Raw genomic sequence first — 15,670 nt, forward strand, 5'->3', positions numbered from 1 at the left:
TTCAAATCCAGCCTCAGATACTTACGAAGAGACACTTATTAGCTATTTGACCCTGGACAAGTCATTTAATCTGACTGCCTCAATTTCCTCATCTGTAAAATTTGGGGGGGGGGTGGTTGTTAACAATCCCACCTACTTCCCCAAGGTTGTTGTGAGGATGAAACTGGATAATGTTTTGATGTGCTTTAGATATTTAGATAAATATTAGTTATTAATATTATTGTTAATTATTGCTATAGGATGAGGGCATCAGGGTTTTGGTCTTAGGTCAGATGAACAATATTCTGGGACAACACAGATGATGGGACCTAGTCAACAAGTGAGGTTACTTGGGCTGGGTTTTTTTTTTTCTTATTAATTTACAAAGGCCGTAGAATCATAGCTTTAGACCCGGAAGGAAAGTTAGAGATGCTGCTCCAGGTGGGTTTAACTCATGGTCCATGGATAGATTTCAGGGGTCTGTGAGCTTAGAAGGGAAAAACATCACGTCTTTGTTCCAATACCCTGTATATTTTATGTTATGCATTTAAAAACATTCTGGGAAGGGGTCCATCCCATGACACGAAAGAAGTTAAGAACTCCCAGATTAGTCCGATTTTCTTTCATTTACAGATATGGAAACTTGAGTCCAGAACCTAAGTGACTTGCTATCAGTTGTAAAAGTAGTAAACTATAGAACTAGTCTTCGAAGGAAGGAAACAAACATTTATTAATGTGCCGGGCATTGTTATAAGTTCTTCACAAATATTACCTGATTTGATCCTTACAACAAGACAATCCTGAGAGGCAGGTGCCATTATGATCCCCACTTAGTAGTTGGGGAAACTGAGGCAAACAGAAGTGAAGTGATTTACCCAGGTTCACATAGCTAGTGAGTGTCTCTTAGTAAGCTACCCCTTGGTAAGCATCTGAGGCTGGATTAGAACTCAGGCCTTCCTGACTTTAGCCCCATTGCTCTATGTAATGTGCTTCCTAGATCCAGAACTCTTACCATCCTGCCTCCCTGGCTGGTGTGGTTTGTGGTGGAACTAGCACAGTAAAATCAAAATGTCTTCTCCTTTAGGCAATATTTACCCATTATGAGTCATTATAACCTTAGGTTTATAAAATTAGGTTTTTGGGGAGTTATTTTTAGTTCTGCGAAGAGTAGTGAGGAATACAGCAGAACATGGGGAGGAGTTTGGGATAGAGGAGGCTGGGCCGCTTGAGGACCACCTGAGGACCCTAGCTGCAGAGAAGAAGAAGGATGAATGGGTGCAGAGGAGAAATTTCACTTGCCGCACAGTTTTACTGAGGACCAACTCCAGGCCTGGTTGATAATGGTACTCTAATAATAACATCCCTTATTGCTAACATTTAAACATCACTTTAAGGTTCGCAAAACACTTTACATATATTGTTTCACACGATCATCACAACAACCCCGTGAGATAAGTGCTATCATAGCCATTTTTGCAGATGAGAAAACCAAGGCTTCAACAGATGAAGCTACTTACTCAAGGTCACTTAGCTCACAGGTACAAAGGATCCAAATTCAAATCTCCCTCACTCCAAATACCACGCTGCATTCATTATGCTAACCTGGCTAACTTTCCAGTCAATTCAGCAAATATCAAGTGAGCACATCCTCACATCCTGTGTGTGTGTGTGTGTGTGTGTGTGTGTGTGTGTGTGTGCGTGTGCGTGTGTGTGTGTGTGTGTGTGTGTGTGTGTGTGTGTGTAGGTATTAAAGATGAATAATACCCAGTCACTGCTTTAAAAGTTCAAGTTGTTATCCAGTCATGGTTTTCTCAGCAAAGATACTGGAGGAGTCTGCCACTTCCTTCTCCAGTTCATTTTATAGATGAGGAAACTGAGGCAAACAGGGTTAAGTGACTTGCCCAGGATCACACAGCTAGAGGCCAGATTTAAACTCAAGAAGAGGAGTCCCCCTGACTCCAGGCCAGGTACTCTACCCACTGCACCACCCAGCTGCTTTTAAGGGTAAACAGTCTTAAAGGAGAGCTAAGATATAGTCTCAAAAAACTAATGGCATTATCCTTGTCTTATCGCTCTTTGTTGCTGTTCAGTTGTTCAGTCATGGTGACCGCATGGACCGTGGCACACCAGGTTCTTCTGTCCTCCACTGTCTCCCAAAGTCTGTCCAAGCTCATGTTCATTGTTTCTATGATATTATCCATCCATCTCATCCTCTGCCATCCCCTTTTCCCTTTTGGCTTCGATCTTTCCCAGCATCAGAGTCTTTCCCAATGAATCCTGTCTTCTCATTACGTGGCCAAAGTATATAAGCTTCAGCATTTGTCCTTCCAACGAATAATTAGAGTTAATTTCTCTAAGTATTGACTGATTGAATCTCCTTGCTGTCCAAGGAACTCTCAAACGTCTTCTCCAGCACCACCATTCAAAAGCATCGATTCTGTGGCACTCAGCTTTCCTTAATAGTCCAACTTATCACTCTTAGTAGATTATAAACTCCCAAAGAATCACAAAATCATATGATTTCATAGCTGTAAGAGATCTAATCCAACTTCCTCATTTTACAGATAAGGAAACAAAGAAAAAATCTTTTGTTTTTCATCTATAACAGCTCTCTGCTCCATTTTTCCTATCTGTAAAATGGGGATAACAACATCTACATCCCTGGGTTGCTGTGTGGATAAAATGCACTAATATTTGCAAAGTGCTTTGCAAATATTAATGTGTTATGTAAATGCTAGCCACCCTACACCTGGGATAGTACATTGTATGAAGCAGATAATCAGGGAGGGATTATGAGATGAATGAATAACTGAATGAATAAATAGTAGGATGCAAAGAGAGTGCTATGGAAGTGTTGAGGAAGGAGAGACTATTTCTGGATGGAGGGATGGGGAAGTCTTCATGAATGATGGGACATACGAGCTGGGTCTTCAGTTTGATTCAAATCAATTCAGTAAACATTTTTAAGTGCCTACTATGTGCAAGGCACTATGCCATGAGTAATATTTTAGCAGATAAAGATGTCAGAGAGAGCATTCAAGGCAGGGGAAATTTCAAGAACAAAAGCAGACACACACAGGATATAATATGATGGGAACTTTTTGAGGACAGAGACTTTCTGTATTTTGTCCTCAGGCTGTAGGCAAGAGCCTAGTCCACAGTGGGTGCTTTGTAGACTGATGCTTTTGTTTAGCTGGAGTCTAGTGGGAATGAAGAGAAGATAAGGTTGGAAAAATAGGTTAGGTGGGAAGATTTGAATGTATTGATGCAGAGTGAAGTGAGCAGGGCAGAGAGAGAACAATTTATACTATAACATAAAAATGAACAGTTTGAGAGACTTATGAATTCTGATGAACACAATGAGCAACCCACCTCCTGGTAGAAAAGTGATAGGCTACATATGCAGAATGAGACGCTCATTTCCACACCAGGCCAATGTGGGAAATAGCTTTGTAAGACTATCCATACTTTTAACAAAGATTTTGTTTTTCTTTTTGGGGATAGGGGAAGGTGCAGAGAAGTGGAAGAGAAAGAAAATAAATGCTTGATAAGTGAGAAAAATTGTAATCAAAAGAAAAAAAGTAGGTTAAACCTATATTGAGTACTGCCTTAAATTCCAAATGAAGTAATTTGGGTTTTATTCAGGAGGCTACAGGAGCCAATGAAGATTTCTGAGTAGGAAGTAGTCTGTTCATAGCTGTGGCTTTAGGAAGGCCACTCATAACAGATTGCTGGATGGATCAGAAAGGGGAAAGACTGGAAGTAGAGAGACCAGTTAGGTGGTGAATAAATGCTGTGGATTGATTGATTCTGCTTGATTCACTTGGCCTTGGTTTCTATGTTTCTCTGGTAGACACGTACTTGAAAAGAAAAAGGGTTTTACAGAGGTGATGGAATTACAATAGTTTGGATATGGCCAGAGGGGAACGAAGAGTGTGTTGATAGCCCCTTCCTGGTCCCTGAGTTGCGGTGGGAGAGGGGGACCCTGGGAGGAGAGCCCCACAGCTTAGCTTTCGAGATATCATACCAACCAAGAGTGTCTGAAGAAGACAACTCAGTAGGTCCCAAAGAGGTGGAAAGATCTCCCTTAGTGGGGCAAGGAACTTTCACTGAAGGAAGAAATCGTTAAGCAGCAGTTAGGACATTCTCCTTCCTCACTGCTATGTTACAGTCTGCCCAAGCTGCATCTGGAAAATCTCCGAGGAAATATTAATTGCCTTCCTGAGTAAAACTCTGTATGGGTCTGCTTCCTTCCACAGTCTAGCCTGCAGAGACAATAGATGCTGACTGTGCCTGAGGATGGGGTCCACCCGATTAATCACCAGTTACTAGTTATTACTATTGGCATGGGCTAGGAGGCAGGTCTATCCACCCTCAGAACCTAGGGCATGGGAGCACATACACTACAGTTTTAATTTTAAACCAGCACACGGAGTTGGCAGGTAGCTGAGGAAGAGAAGAAACTGAGGGAAATCAGCATGTGGCACTTGAGGGATTTTTGCATCTGGGTAGGAGGTAATGAAAATAACAATGTTTTTTTTCCCCTTTTCTTTCTGGCATGAGTAGAAACATACAAAGTAGAAGCTACAAGAAAATGTCAGAACCTTAGAATTTAAATATATTCTGTTGCTCTCTCCCCATAGCCACAATAGTGATATTTGCATGGGGGTCAAGTTCAAATACAATGACCTGTAACACTTTGCCCCTGTCAGAACAGATCTGAATTTGGGATTATTGTTTAGGTACCAGTACCAACTTTTGAAGGGGACATAAATAAGCAGGCATCCTGGGATGGTGAAGGGCCTCAAAACCATGCCATGACAAGCATTTGTAGAAGGTCCTGAAATGCTTAGCCTTGGAGGAGGAGAGCCTTAGCAGGGACATGATAGTTTCCCTCAAATACTTAAAGGCATATGAAAGAAAGAGTAGGTAGGCTTCTTCTGGTTGGCCTCATAAAGCAGAATTAAGAGCAACAGGAAACCCACAGAGCCCTAGGATCATCTAGCTCAGGGGTTCTTAACCCTTTTTTGGATCACGAATGCCTCTGGCAATCTGATGAAGCATATAAGCCCCTACTAAGAACAATGTTTTTAAATGAATATGTAGTGGGGTGATGAATAAATGAATACGGTGCATGTCCAAATCATCTAACATGGAGGTACCATGCGTCTCTACCATGCCCTACCATGTAAGTGGAACCAGCCTTTTTCAAGACTGGATGTGTAGCCAGAAGAGGCTATGTCTTTAAAACTAGCAGACTGAGATAGTCTCAGTATTTTTTCTTATGTGTTCTTTCCTGCTGTGTGATAGTGATCACACCCAGTTCACCATAGTACAGGTACCATGAACTGACCCATTTCTCATTTTAGGCCTGGTGGCCCCGAGAAACAGGCCTGGGGTACTTGTTTCTGCTCGGTATTGTCTGTCCTCCACATCAAGGTGCAGGTGGCAATCCCTTACCAGACATGGGAGTTTGAGCAGCGGTGACCTCAGAACCATGTTGTAGCTAGATAACCCATCCAGGAAGCCCTGAGAAGCCAAGGTGCCTGGGACTTGATCCCAAGGGGGTTTTAGTCTTGGAATTCAGGACTGTGCCCTATAAGAATTGAACTAAGCCATGAACCTAATCCCCTTCTCCTCCCCAGAGACTGAGGTGTTATAGGGGGAATTAAGCTCCATGCATATAAGTTTGTTTATTTGTTAACATACCTTTAAAGTAAACATTCCTTTAGCTAATCTATTAGTGGCTAAGAGAACAAGGGTGAAAGGAGTCCTTTCTACACTTGGGGTAACACCACTAGTGGGGGCTAGAGTCATTTGCAGAAAACCTAGACACCCCCAATCCCCTTACAATGCCTGAGAATACTGGAGGAGGGGTGAGATGTAAACTAGCCGGTGGGGTCCAGAAGTCAATGTTACACAAAAAATAAATACATAGGATTGTAAAGCAAATCAATTATATTAAAATATCTATCCATTGATCAACTGGTCAATCTATCTACCTATCTATCCACATATATGTATATGTGTGTATATATATACATACATATATGTGTTTATATATACATACATATGTGTGTGTGTACATACATACACATGTGTGTATATGAACAAGTTCATAGCCCCAGATTAAAAACCTCTCCTCTAATTTGATCCCTTCATTGTAAAGATGAGGAAAGTGGGGTTCAGAGCAGTCGACTGGTCCGTATTTGCAAAGTTAGCAAGTGGCAGAGCTAGGATTTGAATTCAGGCCCTTTGGCTCCATGTTCACTATTTTTTTTTCACTGTCCTATCCCATATCAGTTTGTCTCAAAAGAAAATTTCCTAAAAATGGTAGGTTTTAACAAGTGGAACAGGCTGACTCTGAGAGGTTTCTCCTTCATTTAAATCTTCCAACAGACATTGGATAAAACTTGTTGGGCAGGTTATAGAGGCAATTCTTGTTTGGGTCTGGGTTCAACTAAACAGCCTCTGAGGCCCTTTCCACCTCTGAGATTCTATGAATGCTGAGATTGTACAAATTCAATTTCATTCTAACTCTGTTCCAATAAATGCCTTGGGCTTAAAGACCATTTTGTTAGGCAAACATTTTGGTGGTTTGGTATTTATTGTAGTGGCATTTGACCTGTATACATCATCTCAAGATTTGCATTTCAATTAAAACATCTCTGGTGGTCCATTTCTTTACCTTTCTTTAATGAATTTTGACAGCAAAGTATACACAAGTTGATTTGTTCCTTTTCCCCTATTTCTGTGGCTAAGACATTAGTGTTTATGCCAAAGTTGTGTTGACTCTGAATCATTAATGAAATTAGCCTCAATTCCATTCCCTCAGGATATCTCTGTCAAGAGACCTTGAAGACTTTTTAGTGCAAAAATTCACTTTCAAGACCAGAGTTGACATCTCAGGGGATTTAGCATCTTAAAACAGTGCACAGAAAATGCATGTACAGTAATTAAGTTCTATATATTTATGAAATATTAGGTTCTATTTATTTGTGAAAAACTGACCAGTCAAGACACTCACTAAATAAAGTTTTATGTCAGCATGCAAAAAAACTAGGCAGGGAGAGGGCAGAAATCTAGAATGGTAGAGCTTGGCCCTTTGGCTTTGGGTGTATATAGTAATCAGGTTTTATATATTTTATATATTTATGAAACACTGGCCAGTCAAGACACTCACTAAACAAAGTTATATGTTAGCATGCAGAAAAAATTGGGGGAAATCAAGAATGGTAGAACTAGGCCCTTGGCTTTTGATGTGTACCTTTGTCCGTAAGGCCAATTGTAAGGTTTTTGGTTTTTGGTATTTTAGTATTTCAACCAAAGAGCTACACTTTAGACTTCTTGTGGGACTGCCTGTTTAAAGGACAGGGCATAAAAATTCACATATTGGATCAGACTGATGGTTCAGCCCATATAATTTTCTGTCTATGAGACTGCCCCAAAGGAGTTCTTATGGGAGAGCACGATGATTACCTCTCATGACACCAGGTTAAGGTTATGTGCTAAACATCCTTAACTTCCCTGAAATAATGTATCATTTCCAGGAATGCGTTTATCTTTATTGCAATGATTTTAAGAAGAGGGCATAGGGGTGACTATCAAGATTCTTCATTTATAACTTGCTCTGTACAAGAGGAGTTGCTAGGAATCAATCATGCAGGTGAACACTGATATGACTAAAGGCCAGCATGCCCAGCCCATGAAGGGACTACTGAAGTGGGGTTACAGGGGCAGCTCCACTTCGTGCTGAGTCTGACCTTTATTCCTTCCCAGTGTGGCTACAGCTACTGGCCAGGACTCTGGAAGTTGGTATCAGGAACATGGTGCCCCAGAGCTTTACACAGGCCTTACTTGCTTCAATATGGACCAAAACTAGCTTTTTGCACTATTTAATGAGATGGAGCAATGTACAGATAGAATAATAAAACAAATCTGCAGAGTGGTAGATGGAATGCTGGACCAGGAGTCAGAAGACCTGGGCTGCTGTCCTGGCCTTCAGTGAGCCATTTGGCTTTTTAAGTGCCTTGATCTACCAAAATAGATCTATCTATCTACCTGCCCTGCTTACCCCATAAGGTTGGGTGGTAAGCTCATAGGAAAGAAGACTATTAAAGAATACTACAAATACTACAAATCTGTGATTTTATTGACAAGGACATTCCCTCAGACCTAGGTTCAAATCCACTTCTCACATTTTCTAGCTGCGTGATTTCTGGTAGATCATTCATCTTCTTGGGTCCTCAGTTTCTCCATTTGTAAAATGAAAGGGGTGGACTAGATAATCTCCAAGGTCCCTATATTTACGATCCTATGAACTCCTCCATTCTCAACCCTCTTGTGTTATTCCTGTCCAGGTTCTCCCAAAAGTTCTCCGCAGGGTCTATCTAGTATGCCAGAAACCAAAGAGTTGGAAAGATAGATGGCACCATGATTTAAAAGATCAAGAATGATCATTTGTTGATAGCCACAGACATGTCCTAGTCCAAATCAGTTCTTTAAAAGCAACCTGCCTATTCAGCTAGGTCTTATAGACCAGACTTTATCTCTAATCACCTGTTAGCAATGGTTCAAAATTTCAGAAGAGTGAAGTTTCTAGTAGCCCATTAATTATATGGATAAATTAGTCATCTATAGAGTCTCAGAGGCAGCTGGTAGAATAGGGATAGAGCGCTGGGCCTGAAGTCAAGATGACTCGAATTCAAATCTAGCCTCAGACACTTTCTTAGTAAGAGAGAGTTTACTAAGAGACATTTCCTAGCTATGTGACCCTGGCCAAGTCACTTAACCCCTGCCTCAATTTCCTCAACCATAAAGTGGGGATAATAATAGCACCTACTCCTAGAGCTGTTGTGAAGATTAAATATTTGTAAAAGTATTTAGCATGGTTCCTGGTACATAGCAAATGTTGCATGACTATTTATTCCCTTCCTCTCACCCCTATGTAGTTTAAAAATAAAAAGCAACAGCTCCATGATGTGTGTGTGTGTGTGTGTGTGTGTGTGTGTGTAAGCCTCATTTTCCTTATCTATAAAATGGGTTGGATAGGCTAGATGATTTCTGAGACCCTTCTGCCTCTTACACTGTTTGAAACTATGAGTCCATAAGACATACCTTATATTCTTTCAGATGTGCCTCATACTGGGAAATAAGAATTATCACAAACCCCTAATAGCAAAATCAGGTTTCTCTCTAAATCCGTAGCTTTCCAGTATGTTGGATAGAGCCATTGTTCAATCCCTCAAGTGTTTAAATCTCCTTATCTCTCCACCTAGTTATTGTTAATTTGTGGCTGTGTGATTATCATTCCATTATTAATAAGCCACGATAAGATTGGGAATAGCTTTGTGGTGTTCAGTTTCAACGCTGCCTCAGGCAGGTATAATAGCTCTCGTGATAAATGCCCCCCTCCATGCTGAAAAGATTCACAGTTCCCAGGGCACAGAGACTATATGAGTCTCTTGGGACAGCCTATTTCCTCATCTGTGTAGCCATTCAGCGGCCCCCAAAGAGGCCAGGGCCTCCTTCTGTTTATCGCATCTACACATGCTGTTATCAATCAGAGCACAAGCCTTCACCTTCTGTGTGGCCAGACAATGTACACATCCTCCTTCTCTGGTGTCAGATCTCATGCCAACACATACCTCAGCACGGCTCCCAAGAGCTGCCAATTACTCAAGGGTAAGACCATGAGTCTAAGACAGAACCAGGAATTAGATAGCCCAGGTCTCAGGGGACCCTGAGCTGATAGAGAGTGGATTTCTTCCACTTATCAGCTCCATCTGAAGAGGCCACTGAAGGGTACAAGGCGATGAGGAGGGCAGACAGCAAAAAAGAAAAAAGACAGCAAAAAAAGAAATACCAGAGAAAATAACTGACATGACAAGATGACCAATGATGTAAAAATACAAATGTTGTATTTCTTAAATAAGGAAGCAAAAGGCAGATTGACAAGCTTGGGTTGTCCTGTTCTCCCAGAAAAGCTATGTGTGTAGCACTCTGTCTTCTGAGACAGTCAAACCCAGTGCCACTCTTGATCTCTTTCAAATGAGACGCTAGAGACATTCCATCCCCTGGCTCCATGTCTTTTCAATGGCTGTCCCCAATATCTGGAATATTCTACCTCCTTTACTTCTGCCTCACAGGTTTTTTAGATTCCTTCAAGATTCTGATTGAATCCCCCCTTCTTCAGGAAGCTTTTCCCAGTTTTCCCCCACCTGCTGGTGCCCTCCCCTTGGAAATGACCTTCCATCTACTATATCTATATCTTATGTGTAGTATTTATATGCTGTTTACCCCTTCCGAATGTGAGCTCCTTAAGGGGAGGGACAGTGTTTTACCTCAAATTTCCATCTCTGGTCCTTAGCACAATGTCTAGCCCAGAGTAAAGCCCTTAAATGCTTATTGACTGAGTGACAGATGTGAGGATTAATATCCATTGGTACCTGTATTTAAAAACCAAGTTTAAGACCACAAGATTTAAAGCCAAAGGGGATCTTAGAGACCCCCTAGGCTGACCTCTCTCTTTGTAGGGATGAGGAGCTAGAAAGAGAAGCCTAGTCTTACTGTCCTCTGCTCTAGTCAGACCATATATGCCATACTGTGTCCATTTCAGCATGTCCCAGTTCAGAAAGGACATTGATAACCGAGAGATAACTGCAGACGGATAACCAGAAGACGGCGAGAGGTCTCAAAATCATGTGGGCTGGATGAAGGAATCAGGAATGTTTGGTTAATCAGTCAGTTAATAAGCATTTATTAAGTAAGTGCCTGCTATGTGACAGGCGCTGTGCTAATCTCTGAAGATACAAAGAAAGGCAAAAGGCAATCTCTTCCCTTAAAGTGTTCACAATCTAATGTCCAGAGAAGAGAACACTAAGGGGACACATGAAAGCTGGGACATATGGACTGTCACAGGTGAGGAAGATCAGGCTCATTTTGCCTGACTCTAGATGGCAGAATTAGAAGCAAGGGGGAGAAGTTGTGGAAAGGAAGATCTTGGCTTCTTATTCAAAACAAAACAAAACATCCCAACCATTAGCCCTGCCGGCTGTTCTCCAGGCAGGCAGTGAGTTCTCCTTCAAGGTCTTCAAGAGAGAAATGGATGACCATGTGTTGGAGATGGCGTAGAGTAGATTCTTCATCAGGTATGAAGATGAACTTAGATGGAGCATTCTTTCTTACTCTTTATTTCTGTTTATTCTGGGCCCAGTAGGGTTAAATGACTTAAGTCACAGAGGCAGTAAGACTTGAAGGTAGGCCCTCTGACTCCAAATCTACTACCCTTTCTGCCATGGTGGTAGCAGGAAATAAAGAGGAAGAAAGCAAAAAGAAAACACCATGACCTCTAAAAGCCAGAATGACGTAACACAGCAGTGTTGAATATGTGGCCTAGGGCCTACATGGCAGCCTTGAATGTGGACTAAATAAAATTAAAATCTGGTTCTTATCTTATTTTGATGTGTTGATGCATTAATTTTTAAAAAAAAGAAATATATAAGCATGAGTGGTTTCTAAGTCAATATATACAGGGGTCCTTATATATGATTTAGTCTCCCCCACTTCTATTGGAGACACCACTGGTATAATAATACGACCATGGGACTAAGTGTATTCAGAACAACTGGATTCTAGCTCCAGCTCTGCTCTGAATTGCTAAGTTACTTCCTTTCTCTAGGACTCAGTTTCTTTATCAGTAAAATGAGGGGGTTGAACTCTATGAACTCTCAAGTCTTTCATACTCTATGACTTTCAATATAGAAAACAAAGTAATGAACTACCAAACTAGTGGACACAGTACATTTAGTATATACACTTCATAAATGCTGATGGGGACAGATGTAGATTGTTCCACATTCCCTAGGCCAAGAGGATAATCTGAGGTGGTCCCAGACTTTAATAAATGGCTCTTTACACCTGCTTTTACATCCAAAATTATGCATGTGGCTGATCATTTGGAATAGCATCTGCCTTGCCTCTTCCACATATGTGATAATAAATGAACATTCTGTTTTACAACAAAAGGCTAGTGACAGTAGTATTTTCCTAGCCAGACATCTTGGTTTGCACCCATTGAGTACAGTATTTTATTGGATTATTGAGGTTTATTATTATTCAGTTATTCATAATGAGTTGCCTGAACCACAAAGCTCATACATCACAATATTTTTGTGCCTCAGATTGACAGCTGGTATTAAGAGACAGAGTAGGGGTGGATCTCACATGCTTTTCTCTCGTAAATCCAATCCCTAGTAAAGGTGTTCTGGGGTGTTTAACACTGTGGAGAAACATATCCATATCCATATGTATGTATATTATATATGTGCATGGGCACACACATATATATATATATATATATACATAGTATATATACACACATATAAAAATAAACATGTATGCATACATATACACATCTCAAATGTCCATCTCAAATCCCACCACTTTCATGAAGCTTTCCTTAATAATTCTCAGACCAAAGTTGTCTGTTGAAACAGTGGGGTACAGTGAAAGGAATGCTGGGGTTTTGAGTCAACAGACCTGGATTTAAATCTCACCTCTGTCACTAACTGTGTGATCTTCAAGTCACCCTCAAACTCCTTCCAACATCCCAGTTTCTGATTTTTTGCCATTAGATTGTAAGCCCCTCAAAGGCAGGGACTCGCTTTTGCCTTTCTTTGCATCCCTAGTACTTAGCACAGTGCCTGAAACATGCTCAGTCATTTTCAGTTGAGTCTGACTCTTTGTGACTCCCTTTAGGGTTTTCTTGGCAAAGACTGTAGAGTGGTTTGCTTTTTCTTTCTCCAACTCATTTTACCAATAAGGAAACTGAGGCAAGCAGGATTAAGTGACTTGAACAGGGTCACACAGCTACTAAGTGACTTGCTTTTTCTCTCTCCAGCTAATTTTACAGATAAGGAAACTGAAGCAAGCAGGATTAAGTGACTTGACCAGGGTCACACAGTTATTAAGTGTCTGAGGCCAGATTTGAACTCAGGAAGATGAGTCTTTCCTTCCTACTATCCATTGAGAAGACAAGAAATACAATACTCATTATACACATACAGTTACACAAAAGTATTCCACATTAGACATTTTCTGTATTTTTAAAAAGCAAGGAAAGAAAGGAAAAAAAAATACATATACTTCAATCTGTACTCTGAGTCCATCAGCTTTCTATCTAAAGGTGGATAGCATTTTATATTATGAGTCGTTTAGAGTTGTGGTGGACCATTGTATTGATCAAAGTTATTAAGTCTTTCGCAACTGATTATCATTGCAATATTGCTGTTACTATGTACAATGTTCTCTTGGTTCTGCTCACTTCACTTTGCATCAGTTCATGTAAGTCTTCCCAAGTTTTTTTGAAACCATCCCTTTTATCCTTATGATACTACTGCAATAAAATGAATGAACAGAACCATAAGAACATTGTACACAGTAAAACCAACATTGTACAATGATAACTGTGAAGGACTTAGCTCTTCTCAGCAATACAATCAATGATCTAGGACCATTCCAAAGGACTTTTGATGAAAAATGCTATCCAACTCCAGAGAAAGAACTGATGGAATCTGAATGAAGATCAAAACATACTGGGTTTTTTTACTTTCTTTATTTTTCTTGTTTTTTTTTTCTTTTTGGTCTGTGTTTTCCTTCACAACATGACTAATATGGAGATATGTTTTGCATGACTACAAGCCTATATCAAATTACTTGCCCTTTCAATGACCAGTGTGAGGAGGGAGGGAGAGAATTTAGAACTCAAAATTTTAAAAAATGAATGTTAAAAATTGTTTTTACATGTAATTGCTAAAAATAAACTTGTTCAGCCATTCTCTATTTGATGGGCACTTAACGGGTTGATCTCAAGAGGGAGCATAATGTAAAGCAATGATGGAAAACTCAAATAGAAAGGCTGCATGCTGACTTAGAAAATCACAAATTAACATTACCTATGTTGTATTGTATTTTTGTTTATTTTGTTAAACATTTCACAATTACATGTAAATCTGGGTCAAGGACTCAGTGAGCTGGACATCTATGAGTAAAGAATGGATAGGGTGCTGGCCTTGGACTCAGAAAGAAATAGGTTTTTAAATTCTGCCTTGGATACCAACTAGCTGTGTGCCCTTGGTTAAGACATTCAAGCCCTCTAGACCTCACTTCCTTCATCTGTAAGAAATGAAGAGGCTAAAAGATAACATACAAATGGGAAAAGGACCCATATGTACAAAAATATTTACAGCAGCTCTTTTTGTGGTGGCAAAGAATTGTAAATTGAGGGGAGGCCCATCTACTCTCATTTTTGGCCTCTTCCAATTTCGTCTTCCCTGGTTTATGTGAAATGTTCTATCTAGAGACTCAGATTTGATCAAGTCATAAAAATGACTGAAGATGAAATGTCCAAGTTCTAGACACAAATTAGAATTAATTTTATGTTTTAGGAAGTGGTATAGCATAGACAGAGGATGGAGAACTGGCCTTGGAGATGGGAGAACCCGGGTTTGAGTCTTGCTTCTAACACATTCTGGTTGTGTGACCCTGGCCAAGTCACTCAGGCTCTTATGACCTACTCTATGACTATCTATCTACCATTTACCACAAGACAACGGTGTAATACGGCATAGAATCACAGCCTGAGAAGGGAGGAAACAAGCATCAGTAAAGTGTAGTCCCTACTACGTGCCAAGCATTTTACAAATATTACCTCATTTGAGGTAGGTTATTGTCCCAACTTTAAGGATTTTAAGGATGAGGAAACTGAGACAGATAAAGTTTGAGTGACTCGCCTAGAGTCACATAGCTCCTAAGTGTCTAAGGCAGGATTTGAACTCAGATCTTCCTGACTTTGGGCCCAGCGCTCCATTTACTGTGCTACCTAGTTGCCCCAGAATGCTGCTGAGAGCTCAAAGGTGATAATGAAACGGAAGAAAGGAAAAACTATGTAAGTGATTTGTCCGAGGCCATGTGAGGGATAAAGAGCAGAGCTGGGATTCGGATCCTAAATGCAGCGCTTGTTCTGCTATAACACTCTATTTCTCAGTCACTTAGCCTCTGTTTGCCTCAGTTTCCTCAATTGTAAAATGGGAATGATAATAGTACCTACCTCACAGAATTACAGCAAGGATCAAATGAGCGATACTTATAAAGAGCACTTTGGAAAAGAAAAAGGAAAAAAGCACCTAGTGCACTGCCTGGCACATAGTAGGGCTATAGAAAAGTTTATCTGCTGCCCAGAAGCCCCAAGAAATGCGAATAAAAGGCCTTCCTGAGCTTCTGGGCAGGCATGGAATGGCCAGGTGTCGACCTTATCACTAGTGTTATTTAAATCTATTCCTTCAATTTCCAAGTAAACAGATTCATCCGCCTCGCTAGCAACAAGAGAATATGGGGGCCTGCTCCTGCTCCTCTGGGGCTCCCCGCTCAACAGCTCTGCCCAGAGCCAGCGGCCAGCAGCATCATCAGACCTGGAAAAAATGCTTCTCCACTGAGAAGAAGCAGGGGTGAAAATCACTGCCTGCAAATAAGGAGGCTACCGCCTCACAGTGCCACTCACCAAGGCAGTCTACCCTCAGCACAGCACATCTGGGGGTAACCAGACACCTGAGAGCAGGCGGAGAGTCTTCCGGTCACTGCTTGCCTCACAGCATGGCCCCAGGGGGCCGGTCCCTTTGACCCCGCTGTATGA

At 40.9% G+C, this 15,670-nt stretch overlaps 1 protein-coding gene across 1 annotated transcript in view; it reads right to left on the minus strand.

The window, feature by feature from the left end:
* The window catches only part of KIF26B (kinesin family member 26B), a 599,749-nt gene that overhangs the window by 146,616 nt on the left and 437,463 nt on the right, over positions 1-15,670 (minus strand). The gene's annotated exons all lie outside the window — the stretch shown is intronic.

The sequence above is a fragment of the Trichosurus vulpecula genome, chromosome 4, assembly GCF_011100635.1.
Source record: "Trichosurus vulpecula isolate mTriVul1 chromosome 4, mTriVul1.pri, whole genome shotgun sequence".
NCBI classification, from domain to species: Eukaryota; Metazoa; Chordata; class Mammalia; order Diprotodontia; family Phalangeridae; genus Trichosurus; species Trichosurus vulpecula.